The sequence below is a fragment of the Gossypium hirsutum genome, chromosome D10 (genome assembly GCF_007990345.1).
Source record: "Gossypium hirsutum isolate 1008001.06 chromosome D10, Gossypium_hirsutum_v2.1, whole genome shotgun sequence".
In the NCBI taxonomy this organism is placed as follows: Eukaryota; Viridiplantae; Streptophyta; class Magnoliopsida; order Malvales; family Malvaceae; genus Gossypium; species Gossypium hirsutum.
In genome coordinates, this window is record NC_053446.1 from 22,125,713 (window position 1) to 22,139,676 (window position 13,964).

Here is a 13,964-nt window from a genome sequence, read left to right on the forward strand (position 1 = left end):
GTTAGATAGGTGCGCTTGCATTTGTCGCATTTATAGTTAGTTCAGTGATCATCAAGTTTTGACACCGTTGCTGGGGACTAAAATATTAGGAACACTTTATTTTTATTAATTTAGTCATTTTTAAAATTTTTACATTCTAATTTTTACATTCTAATTCTTTTATTCTAATTTTTTTATTTTCTTCTGGCAGGTTCTTTTGGTTTATGACTAGAAGAAATCCGTCGAGATCATTACTATTTGATAGCGAAATAGAAAGTACTACTTGTAGAAACAATAGAGAAGCAAGGCAAAGTCAACAAATTATAGTAGACGAACATGAGGACATTATTACTACTAAGAAGATGGACAATAATCAGAATATTCAGCTACCTCCTACAGCTCCTGCTCCTATTCCTTGTATTATGTATAATTATGCCAAACCCACTCTGACTGGGGCTGAATCGAGTATTGTACAACCCACCATTGCTACAAATAATTTCAAACTGAAGCTGAACATTGTATAGATGGTACAATAGTTTGGTCAGTTTAGTGGTTTACAAGACGAATATCCAAATACTCATTTGGAAAATTTCTTGGAAATCTGTGATACGTTCAAATCTAATGGCACCACTGAAGATGTCATTTGCTTACGGTTATTTCCTTTCTTGTTAAGAAACAAAGCTAAACAGTGGTTGAACACTTTACCATGAGGTTCCATCACTACATGGGCTCAAATGACTTAGAAATTTCTACTGAAGTACTTCCCACTAGCTAAGACAGCCGAGTTGAGGAATGATATCTTTTCCGTTGATCAGATCGATTTAGAAACCTTATATGATGCATGGGATGGATACAATGATTTATTGAGAAGGTGCCCTCACCATGGGTTACCTCTAGGGCTACAAGTCCAAACCTTCTACAATGGTTTGAACCATTCAACGAGGTAGTTGATTGATGCAGCAACCGGTGGAACTCTGAACAATAAAACACCTGAAGTGACTTATGAATTTATTGAGAAGATGACACTAAATAATTATCAGTGGTAAGTCATGAGGATAAAGCCGATGAAGGCTGTCAGTGTTTTTAACTTAGATGCAGTCACCATGTTATCAAACCAGACATATTTGCTTAAGAAGAAAATTGATGATTTATATCTTTCTATGTAGGTACATCCGGTGAATGTTTACCCTTCGGTTCTAGCACAGAGAATGAACAAATCAATTTTATGGGTAATAATTCTAGGCCTTAAAATAACCCTTATAATAATAACTGTAATGCAAGTTGAAGGAACCATCCCAATTTCTCTTGGGGTGGTCAAGGAAATCAGAGAGCACAAGCCCTTCTAGGCTTCTAACAACAACCTTACCAGCAAGAGAAAAAGCTGAACCTTGAGGAGATGTTGACCAAGTTTATCTCGGTGTTAGAAACACATTTTCAAAACACTGAGGGAGCACTAAAAACTCAGCAAGCATCGATTCAATAGCTCGAAAATCAAATCGATCAACTTGCTAAATTAATCTCGAAAAGACCACAAGGTAGTTAAATCTAAACAAGAATCGAGGCAAGAAATTATGGTGAATAATGATAAGGTTTAGGTAAGCTAAATAGAGCAAAAGCCTATTGCCAAACAACCCTGAGTATCACATCCTAACGCGATGAAGAGAGACCACACGAACGAACTATTTAGTAAAATTTTTAAACTCTTAAAAAATACATATTAACGTACCATTTGTTGAAGCTCTTTCGCAGAAGCGCAATTATGTTAAAATTTTAAAGGAGCTGTTAGCAAACAAATGGAAGTCAGACGATTCATCAACTGTGGAGCTCAATACAGTTTGCTGGGCCATATTATAAAATAAACTACCCAATAAACTGAAAGATCCAGAGAGTTTTAATATTCCTTGTTTAATTGGTAGTTTAAATATTGGTAATGCTTTGGCTAATTTAGGGGCTAGTATTAATGTCATACCCTATAAAATGTTTAAACAACTAGGTCTTGGGAAACTCAAACAAACTAGGATGAGTATTCAATTAGCATATAGAACTATCAGATATCCTAGGGGTGTTATTGAGGATGTGCTTGTTAAAATAGATAAATTCATATTCCCCGTTGAATTTGTTGTGTTGGACATTGATGAGGGTAGTGAGGTACCTTTAATTTTAGGTCGCCCCTTCTTAGCCACTACTAGGACTATAATAGATGTTGGTATGGGTAAATTAGTGCTTCGTGTAGGTGACGAAACAATTACTCTCTAAGCTCGTGATTCTGTGAGAACATCTAGTGATCGAGATGATATTAAAAATTTTGTTAATGTGAGTAACCATGTGGCTTGACCTTCTTTGCAAGAAATCCCTTGAGAAAACATGATGAAGCTATGTTACAATCAAGGTGGCAGAAATAGAAAAACATATGAAGAGCGAATGGTTTAAATTGATGACCTAGATAAATGGTGAACACATGTCAATGAGAAACTGAAAAAGCATGATGAAGAGCCGAAGTGACGCCATGATGAGCAAGTGAATGGAACGAACCAATTTAAGGTTGGAGACAAATACTGCTAGACAAAATGGATCCACGATTGCCCCTTTAGAGCTTGATGCAGACAAATTAAACCCATATACGGTACTGAACGTCTTCCCCTACGGTACAGTTGAGGTAACTCATTCTTAATTCAACATGTTTAAGGTAAGCAATACTCGAATCAAACCTTATTTTGGTAATAAAATTATTTATGAGGAAGAGGAGCTTCAACTCCACGAACCACTGTAACCATATGCATATGAGGTAAGTTGAGCTTAGACTCTAAATAAGCACTTCTTGGGAGGCAACCTGAGTTTTTAAATTTTGCTAATCTTTTTAATTGCATGCTAATTTGAAATATTAAATTAAAAAATGTGTGTTTTTTACCCACATGGCATGGACAATCGGGCGTGTCCTAGGTCGTGTGTAAAATGGGGGAATCGATAGTGAGTGACACGGCTTGGTGACCTGGCTATTTAACCCACACGACCTGGACACATGGGCATGTCCTTGGTCGTGTGAGTCCTGGGACTTAATTTTTTAAAATTTCAAAGGTTATACGGCATGAGGCGGTCCACACAACTGATTAAGTACTGGAGCTAATTTTTTAATTTTAATTCAAGTCGAAGAGTTAAATGGGCAAGAGACACAACTGAGGTACACAGACGTGGGAGAAGCGAAGAAAATCATACACGGCTTGGACATATGGGCGTGTGAAAACTGCGTTACCATTTTTAATTACACACGGGCTAAGAAGGATCCACTTGGGCATGTGACACGGCTGTGTGACCCATACGAGCCCTTACACAACCGTGTCACCCATTTAAACCCTAGCTCCTTTCTTTTGTTTTGTTTTGTTTTGTCTTCTTCCCCAACTATCCCCAACCTAGTCACCTCCGATCTCCTACCCTTTACCACTCCAACATCATCGACCTCCATTCGTCCCTTTTCTTCCCCCTTTGATCTCCATTCTTCCATCGCAACCCCACCTCTGTAGCTTTCCTCCTAACGGAATCCCCCTCTCCTCACCCTTCCAGCCACCACCCTTTCGAGCCTCCTCCTTCCCTTGTACCCCGTCGCCCTAGCCTTCCCCAACTCTTTTTGCCCCAATTGCACCCTTCCCAAACCGAACCCCCTCTTCTCTCCTTCCTATCACCAGTACTTCCCCCTCATCGGAACCCCGCCTCTCCTTTCCCCCTTTCTCCCTTCAAATGACCCTCATAGCCCCCACCCACACACACCAACCTCACCCCCATGTGCATGCTCACCCCTTCCCTTTCCCTTTCCCTTCCCCCTAGTCGGAGCCTCGAGTTCTCGTCACCGACCCACGCCTGTCCCACTGTGACCACTGCTGTCTTTTGTTGGTTTCCCCTTTTACCTTATTTTTATTTGTTTATTTATTATTTATTTATTTAGTTTCTTTGATTTGATTTTGTGCTTACTTTTAATTTAGTTTTGGACATTATTACTATTTTTATTTTTTTTACTATTGCCTTTAGTATTATTATATTTTTTATTTTTAGTCTTATGTTTATTATTCTTATTTTAGCTATCATATTGGTTTAGTGGCTTGAATTATATTTTTTTATTGATTTCTTATTTTAATTCTTTATTTTTTTTATTTTTTTATTACTTAGTCTTATTACTGTTATGATTTTGAGTCATTTTGGTATTTCTATAGTTATGTTAATAGTTTTTTTTTATTGTTTTACTCTGTTAGAATTTTATTTTCTATTATTATTATTATTATTTTATTAGTATTATTATTCTTCTTTGTACATTATTGTGTCGATTTGTGTTTTTACATTGAATACTAGAATTAATATTTGGTTATTTTATTTTATTGCAGATACACCGTGTTGAACACAAGCAACAAATCTAAGGTCGTCGTCCCCGCTTCGAAAAAGTGGAAGACCTCAAGCGCGACCTCCTCGGGCACTTCTATCGATGCACACCATCGCTATCTCCAATTTTCATAGGGCCTTTAGGAGGACTTATATCAGCTTCTTCGATAGAGGCCACTAGGATTAAGCCGTTGCATTGATTGGACCGCTTTAGAGCAGGTCCAGTTAGCTGATAGCGTACGTGCCATCATTGCCACAACTCATTAGGACTAGATTTTCTCTATCATAAGGCCCACCTACTCTATACCGCAGAGTTTATGGGTGCCGAGGGGTTTCTCCGATTATACCGGCACATCCACTACTCACTATCTCTTTGCTGGGTAGACCTCACAGCAAGTACGGCGCATTATGACTTGATTTGTTCAAAGGTGACTTCACTACCTCCGGCTTTGAGATATATTCTTGCATCTTGGCCCACACATTGGCTGATCGAAAAGAGAGCATCGAAGTTGTCGGTACAATCGACACATGTTTTTATAAAGCATGGCCATGGGGCGCATTTTTTATTTAGCTTATTTCATCGCCCTAGCGATCCACCATCAGACAGAGCGCGGTAGGAAGGGTTCTATCTGCTTAGGCCGTTACGTGACTCGACTCGCACGTCACTTCAGTCTTATCGACACACCAGAGCAGTCCTCCTCACTTACATTAGTAGGACAGATGTTCCCACAGGGATTATTGAGCATGAGCCATATGTGGATGATCAAGCGACTTCGTGGAGTAGATCCTCCTCAGTACCAATTATCTCATTCTGACCCTCAGGATGAGCCTAAAGACTTCATTGATGATGTCTCCTTCTATCAAGAGGATTCACCACATCCTTCATCTTCGAGTCACCATCCTGCTACATTTGCTACCACCTTAGTGGACCTCTTCGAACGGTTCACTTGCTTCGAGCAGCACTATTTTCAGAGGTTCGATAGTATTGACGTGACTTTATGGTATATCTGTCAGCACCTCCATAGATCCTCTTTAGCACTGGCAACTCACGATACCGATGCCTCTAACGATGAGGATCAGTGATTTTATTTGTTTCTCTTTTTATTTTTATTTTTTTATGTTTATGTTTAATTTTATTTTTAGTTGTTTTATTTTTATTTTTTTAGACTTGTTTCTTTTATTATCTTTTGAACTATATTTTTATTTTTATGGTTGTTTCTAATCGAGTTTTGTAGTCTTTTAGTCTTCTTCACTATTTGTGTTTATTTTCTTACTAGTTTGCTCAGAATCATGCACTACATTTAGATTTGCCTACAATTTCGCTTTTCACCATTCTGGCAATTTCATCAAATATTCAGGGTAGTTTCAGTTTTCTCCCTCTCTTATGATATTCTACTTATACTGTGATTATATTTGTTTGTACATTGAGGACAATGTACATCTTAAGTGTGGGGAGGATATTTATTTAATTATTAGAAAATCCCTGAATTATTTTTTCTATTTAAGTAATTGTCTCATACTTCCATTAGAATGGATTTTTGTCAATTTGGGATTTTTGTTGATGTGTTTTGGATTAATTTGTAGATATTTGAGCATTGGCTGATTTAAATTTTAAGACATGAGAGAATCAAGAATGATAAGTTATCTTTTAGAATTAAAAATTTTAGGTTGTTTCCCTGAATTAAGGTATTATCTTGAAGTTTTGAGATTTGTAAGTTTGACATCAAAACCATAATTTTTTTGTGAGATTTTAAGCCTTTAGAGCATACACTTTTCTTTCTCATTTTATTATTGGTTATGAGTGTGTCAATTTGATTTGTTATTCTAGAACTTACTTCGATTATACATGTCGAGACCACACTTTTGATTTGATATACTGAAATAATAAAGGCACTTAGGTTTTAACCCAATTATCCTATAAAAAAGCCTACCTTTTTAATTAACCTTTAGTGAACCCCGTTGAGCCTAACACATCGTTTCTTAATTTACCCATTAATGTTAACCCATAACTCTTTTTTTCGTTGAGATTTTTTCCCGTTTTATTGACTCTTTTTTTGTCGAGATTTGATTGAGTTAGTTGCCTAGCTATGCTCTTCTAGTTGATTTACTGAATTATTTCTCATTGTTTTTGTAAAAAAGATATAAGAAAAAGATTGAAAATAAAAAAAATATTGATTATTAATTAGTTTTATTTGTTGATTGAGCTTGAATAGTTAAATTCATATTTTGAAAAGAAGTTCATTTTTGCTCTTGAATAGTTCTTAATTTATGCACTTGTTTTTAATTCAGCATTTGTTTCTTTTTTCTAGTTTAGTAATTTATCAATTCGATCTCGATTATAACCAACTATTCTAGCCTTTCTCTATACCCTTAACCTAAGCCCCATTACAACCTCTTAAAGACATTTTGATTTGTGCATCATATTATTTTATAGTGGTGGTGATTTGATTTTCATGCAAGCCTATGGTAATGACATTTCTTGTTCGACTATTGAGTGCATAGTATTATGCCTTAAACACTTTGAGGGCTTGAGTGAATCTTTAATGAGGATGTCAATTCTTGTTGATTTTGAATTAAAGGTAACTACTTAAATAAGGGGAGCCACTTATGTTTTCGTGCTTCAAAATGTTAGCTTGGATTGTTTGAGACTTTAATGCCCTTTTAGTTGAATTGCCAATACATGATTATTTGTGAATTATTTGGAGATATTATTGATGGGAATTACAAGTTGAGAAATATTAACTTAAATGTGAGTTGAGGATTTTACTTGAGGACAAGCAAACGCTTAAGTGTGAGGATATTTGATAAGCTATAAAAGTAACATATTTTAATCTCATTCTTAATGTGTTTTTGGATGATTAATTATGCAAATTAGTGAAATTGATGCTCCTAATCCTTTAAATTCATGTTTTTATACTTAGGAGAGCATTTGGGAACAAAATAAGGGAAAAACGAGCAAAAATCAGACAAATAGAGTTGTTTTCAGGAGCTACACGGCCTGGGCATTTCTACACGAGCTGGACATATGCCCCTGTGAGCCACACGAGCTGGACACACTCCCATGTGCTAGCCTATGTCGATTTCACACCTTGCTTCCCAAACGCGCGGAAAAACACAATTTTTAGGCTTTCTGAGCATTCTAAAGTCTATAAATACCAATTAGAAGAAGAGATATGGGACTTATCAGAGAAGATCATAGAAAACACTCGAAGAACACCATCGAAGCCAACTCTGAAGCGGATCTCCATCAAGATCGAAGACCTTCATTTAATTTCTTTTGAAGTTTATATGAGTTTCTTTATTTCTTGTGGTTTTTCAGACTTTAAGATGTTTTCATTTAGGATTATGAACTAATTCCCTAGATACCTAGGGAAGATGAAACCTAAGACGAATTCTATTATTTGATTTCTGATTTACATTATAAATACCTAATTCTTGTTTTCAATTATGTGGGCTTATTTCTTGTTTTAATATTTTCGAGATATTAATTCATGTTTAATGTGCTTCATTCAGTGGAAGAAAAGTCCCTTTTTAATAGTAGATCTAGCATAATTGAGTGGAGTTGCATGCAATCCTAGAAATAGGACGACATAAATCTACTTGATTAGAGTCAAATCTAATAGGGGAATCCATAAATCAAGTTAATGCGACGATAGGGGTTTTAATTAGAATGAGATTTCAATTAATCAACCTAGAGTCAGTTGTTCTTACTCTCGAAGAGATATTAACATAATTTAGGGATTTCTACGAATCAAGACACCAAGTGAATAAATCGTTTAAACCAAATTCATAATAATAGAAGTCTAGGTGGATTCTTTTCTGGGTGTTGTCTCTCTCATTGGTTATCTTTCGATTATTTTCCTGATTCGTTCTCTGTTGTGTTCTTAGTTTAATTAGTTTAGTAATTTTAGATTAAAACTCATCACTCCAAATTATCGGCTAAATAATAAGAAAATGGTAATTACTAATACTTTTAGTCCTTGTGGATATGATATATTTACTCACCATAGTTTTACTATTGTTCAATAGGTGCGCTTGCCTTTGCCATATTTATAGTTAGTTAAGTGATCATCGCTACTACATAGAAGCCAAGGAGGAGTGTTACAAGTTAGCCAACCATGCAGCAGCTGAAACTATGATGCATGCTGATTTTGTTTGAAGCATGTTGGTTCAGCTTTAGTTTCCTTCTAGTCTCATTTGATTTGATCTTAACCAATGTATTTGTTATGCACTTATTTGATTAGGTGTTGATTGACTTTTTATGTTTAAGTGCAAGCAATGTTTTGTCAGTTACAATATAGTTAGTGGGAGTAGTTGTGTATTTGGTAATGTTTAGTGACTTAAATTGTAATGTTTTTCCTGTTGAATGAATAAGCAGATCATTTTCATGCTTCTTGCTGCTCGGTTTTTCATATGTTCTTTGTTTTTAGTTCTTTGAAAAACACCAACACTATTTTAAATAGTAGTAAAGTAATACTAATATTTGCTACACCCTCAAACTTCAACCACGATCCTTAATTCTACTCACGGTAACTGCTCACTTTGGTTTTATCTTCTTACACAAATGTGTGCTTGCTTTTGTTGATAATCTATAGCCAAATTTTCTTTCGTTAATGTTTTGTTTTTGTTTCATAGTTTCTTGGGTTATGCTATGCTCTCATCGCAAAACATTATTTTTTCTTTTGCATTTAATTTTCTCCTTTGGTTTTTTTCAGCGACGTTTCTTCTATATCTCTCTTGCTCCATTTGCTAATTGTCTAGTTTGGGTTTTATCTTCCTATGTTATCGCATGTTTGGTTTTGTAAACAATTTTTGTTGTTTGCTTTCTTTGTCCTTTTTTTTGGGTTTTGCACACTTTTCTTTTGCTTTACTTTGGTTGTATATTGAATCAATTTTATATTTTTTTATTCTAAATGCTAACTTCTTCTTCTTTATCTTGATTTGAATGAAGTGATCGTTAAAATTCTTACTAGATATCCATTTAATATAAATTCAAATGGCGTGACCTATCCCTCATCTTCAATATTATATAAAAAAAATTGTCAGCTTCTTTGTTCGTAAGTAAAAATAAAGTTTCAACTACTTTTATTATTTTTTTACAAATCATTAATTAATTAATTTTGACATCTAACTATATTTTATTTTATTTATAACTAAAAATCAAAAACACTAAACAAATAAAAAAAATAGAAATTGCATTATATTGTATGTCATGTTAAGCCATATCCTTCGATTATTGAAAAATCTTATTTTGAATGACTTATTTTTTTAATACAAAAATGGAAGATAAGAGTTAATCACTTACATTTGTAAATATAGATAGACTTGATAAAATCTTATGTCTATATTTCGAGTAAAATTAGATTTAGACAAACATAAAATATATGAATATCATACATAAATTCGACCCGAAATTCACTCGACCCTACACATAAATACTTTTATAACAAATAGAACAACAATAAGTTAACTTGCACAACACAACTAATAAGGCAGTTCAATCTTAACTTACCCATGATAATCACAGTGCAAAGAAAAACTATTTCAGCATAACCGCAAGCGCTCTTAAGTTGCAGCCTCACATTGCATATCAAAGTAAAATTTTCCAACCTACTTTCCAATGCATAAGAAAACTTATAGTTAGAAGTTTTGTTATATATATAAATATTGGGAGGGATTCATTACACCGACGTAAAATTAAAGTGATTTTATTCTATATAAAATAAATTATGTTGCTTGTTGAAGTGCTAGCCGAAGTAATCACCACTTTTGTTAGTATTTTGTCAGTTAATTCAAAAACACTTACCTCAACAATAAAATTTCTATCAATGGTGAATAAGTCTTCCACATTTAGAGCACATATCTAACTTCGCAAAGTAAAATTTAATCCATCTTAATTTACACAAATCTCATCAAATCAATTATCCTTAATAAAATATAGGATACAAAATATCATAAAATTAGCTCATACATAAAATTAATTATAATTAGATTGTTTGATAAATAAAAATTTTAAATTACGAAAATATTTATTTTACATTTTATCATTAACTTTTAAAGATTTAATCCATCTTAATTTTAAACGTTATGATATTAAAATAAATTTGAAGTATTTGAAAATATTTTCCACTAAGTAATAAGCAATTTTTATTTACTTATTTTTTTATAAAAAAATACTATTGACTTGTTTTTATTATCAAATTTATGTAAAATATTAAAAATATTAATTTTCAGTTTTTCAATTGTTTATCGATCAAGATTTTGGTTAGTAAATTACTAATTGTACTTTTTTTAGAAAAAATTATACACTAAGGAAATTATAAAATATAAAAGAATTTAAAAATTTAAGATGATAAAAATTGAAGGCAAAGTCTAAAAGCGTTTGTTCTTGTCTATGGTACTGAGATTTTTAGTGGAAGTCTTCTGTCAAAGATGAAGAAGACATAATGAGTATTATAAAGGTTTTGAAGGGATAGAGATTTTCAGAGAAAATGGAGAATTATGAAAGGAAACGATTAGATTAATTTGTAGGAATGTTGATAAATGGTGATGTTTTTAGTGTTTGGCTTTTAGTATTTGTTTGTTGGAGAAGGCAAAGGTCAAATATGGGGGATGGGCGAATAAGGACATTCGGAAAACGCTGTTCAGGCGTTGGCTGTGGATTAATAATGTGTTCCACAACTTGGTCGAAACTCACCACCATTCTTTACGCGCTAAATAATGAAGCCAGTGGAAGAAGTCATGAAAGTCGAAGGCAATTGTAAATTACGTAAACTATATTAAAAGTATAATAATAAAACAAACAAAAATTACATGTTTTGTTTCTTTTGAATTGCTTGGTGTTTAAGTAATAGTTGCAGGAGCTGTAGTATTTTTTTTATTTTCTTTTTACTAAAAAAAATAAAAACTAATTCGGAGAAACTTGGCTTCCATTGGGGGCATATAGGTAAGCTTGTTAGTCATTTCAAACGGCATAAACATTACTTTATACATTTAAATCAAGTGAGTGCATTGAGTTGAGTTGAGATGATGGAGCCGGTATGGCTAAGGCTAATCTTGATAACTGTGTTGGTTTTAGAAGGTGCCCTGTGTTGCGCTCTTGCAACTCCAATATGTATTAACAGATATAGAGTATTCACGCGAGGGTTCAGATTGCTGTCAGTGGGAATGGGGGAAATCCAAATACCAATTGGAAATTATATGCCAAATTGTCTTAATTGATTAATTAATGAAATGATGTGAAGCTGAAATTTCAAAGGGGAAACTTCTCAAACCCTTCCCTAAGGAACTAACATTGAATTAACTGCGTAGGAGTTTGGAATGGTTGGGCCGTTTGGATGAATTTTCCGTAAACTTCATATAATTGAGATTAGATAGCTACCCTTGCTTCACACGTTTATCCATCGGCTTCTCATCTCACATTTTTTTAAATTTATTTTATTTTTGAAAATGGATTAAAGAAAATCGTGGGAAGAGGGTAGAATTATTGTGTTTGAATTTCATGTTTGTTTGTTTTTCTTTTTTATTGGTTTTATATGGTAGTTGTGTTTAAAATGTAATATATTTATATAAATTTTGTCATATAATTATTTTATATATTTACGTCATATTTGTGTTTATATTGCTAATTACATCTTAATTTTGATGGATGGTTGGGTAATATTATATGATATAATTTTATTTTTAACGTTTTTTTAATAAGATTTTACAGTTCTTGATTAAGTGCTCGATTTATTTGTAAGGCCGCTGATAAACAGCTTTCTTGTCCTACTATTGTTAATTATATTTCCTACCTTCCAAGAAAAAAATTTTATATAGTTTTGGGCTTTAGGTTGGTGTTTATAGTCCTAACTCCTAAGTCAATTGTAGACATTAAATTAGTTTAAGTAATAAAGAAAGACTTTACTTTTAGAAAAAAAAGAAAGAAAAAAAAAAGCAGGAAAAGTTGTGGGGAAACTAGAGCGTCTACCTATATAATGGAGTTAAGGGATCACTTCCAAAAGCATAAGGAGTTCTAATCGAATTGAGAGCATAAGGAGTTCTCATGGTGAATATGTTTACAACTATTCAATTACGTTTCCAGGTATTTTTGAAATATTAGATATTGTTAGGTCATGACTGAAATGAAGCCAATTTTATGCAGGCAATGGAAGACAATTGAGTTTGATCAATTTAGAAGAAAGTGATTTGAGTAGTAATATGTTCAACAATAGCATACTAGCAGAGCTTACTGGGTTTTCAAATCTAAAGTCATTAGATATAAGATGGAATGAACTGGACGGATCAATAGATGCTAAAGGTAAAAAAAAATATTTACACTTATATAAATTTAGGGTTAGTATTTGGTAAATTGGTAGCGTCCTTTTTTTTATTCCACAAACAACCTTAAAAAATTGACATATGTATATATATATTTTAATATTTAATATTTTAATATTTTACTATACCCTTATACAACACTTGTTATCTCCTTAACACTATTTATGGAGCCTCAAAATTTTATCGGGAATATACCAAATATTTTCCTAACTTTAAAGGAATTAATTTAGGCTTAAATATAATCTCATGTTGTATTATTTGATTGCAAGTGAAAGACTAATTTTATTTGCGATTTTCCTAGAATTTTGTGGTTTGAACAATTTAGAGACTCTATACCTGAGTGGCAATGAGGTGAACCAAATTTTTACTTCTAAAGGTGTGTATTAAAATGAATATGTAGGAACAGTTTGTTTCTCTTTTTGAATGAATAAAATTTAATTGTCCAAAAAAAAAATTATACATATATTTTTTTCAAAAGACTTCCATATGAAACTAACTACATTTTTGTTGCAGGAAATATATTATGTTTGAGGAAGTTAAAGACCCTCTACTTATTATTTAAACAAAACTGTGGCTATTCAAGGTGAGTTATGGTTATTGTCTGTAATACTTATTGCAAAAAAAAACAAACATCAATTTTATACAAATTAATTCTAATTTCATTTTATTTTAATATTCACAGAGTTGCAGGTATTGAGTAATGTGGAGAATCTGTTCTTGGATTTTACTCCATTGGACATCAGCTTTTTGCAAAGCATTGGCATCTTGACTTCTCTGAAAATCTTGTCTTCGTCTTACTGTGATCTAAATGACGCTTTACCTGCTCATCAAGCTAATACAATTACTACATTGTCTAAACTTAAACCTTCAATTTTTTTTCTAATTAATATTTTTCAATATAACAATACATACCATAAGTCACACATGGACGTGTTAAGCATGGACTGCAATGCAACAGGTAACCATAAAGCTCACCAGCAGCAGCAGACCAGCTTTAGAATCGAATAGGAGCTGCTTGTTTCATTTTGTTTATTTTGATTTTTTTGTAAAGCAATCAAGTTGACATGTAACTTGATTTCTAGAGTTAGTAAGATATGAAAATGATGGATGTAATAGCTGATTTATTTTCAGCTTTTGACTTGTATTATTTTAGTTGGCAACTTGCCAAATTTGGTGGGAGTAGTTACGTTTAGGTAACTGACTTGCTTTTGTAACTCTTATATATTTTGAAATGGAAATGAAAGCAGTATGGGACTTTCTCATTCGGTTATTTTTTTTTTAGCCCATCAATTGTTTAGCCC

General features: G+C 33.0%; 1 non-coding gene across 1 annotated transcript; it reads right to left on the reverse strand.

Annotated features, from left to right (window-relative positions):
* Positions 1 to 761: 761 nt before the first annotated feature.
* On the reverse strand, positions 762 to 868 carry LOC121222860 (small nucleolar RNA R71). Its single transcript, XR_005920230.1, has one exon. It is a non-coding gene; the product is annotated as a small nucleolar RNA R71 (small nucleolar RNA).
* Between the last annotated feature and the right edge of the window lie 13,096 nt (positions 869 to 13,964).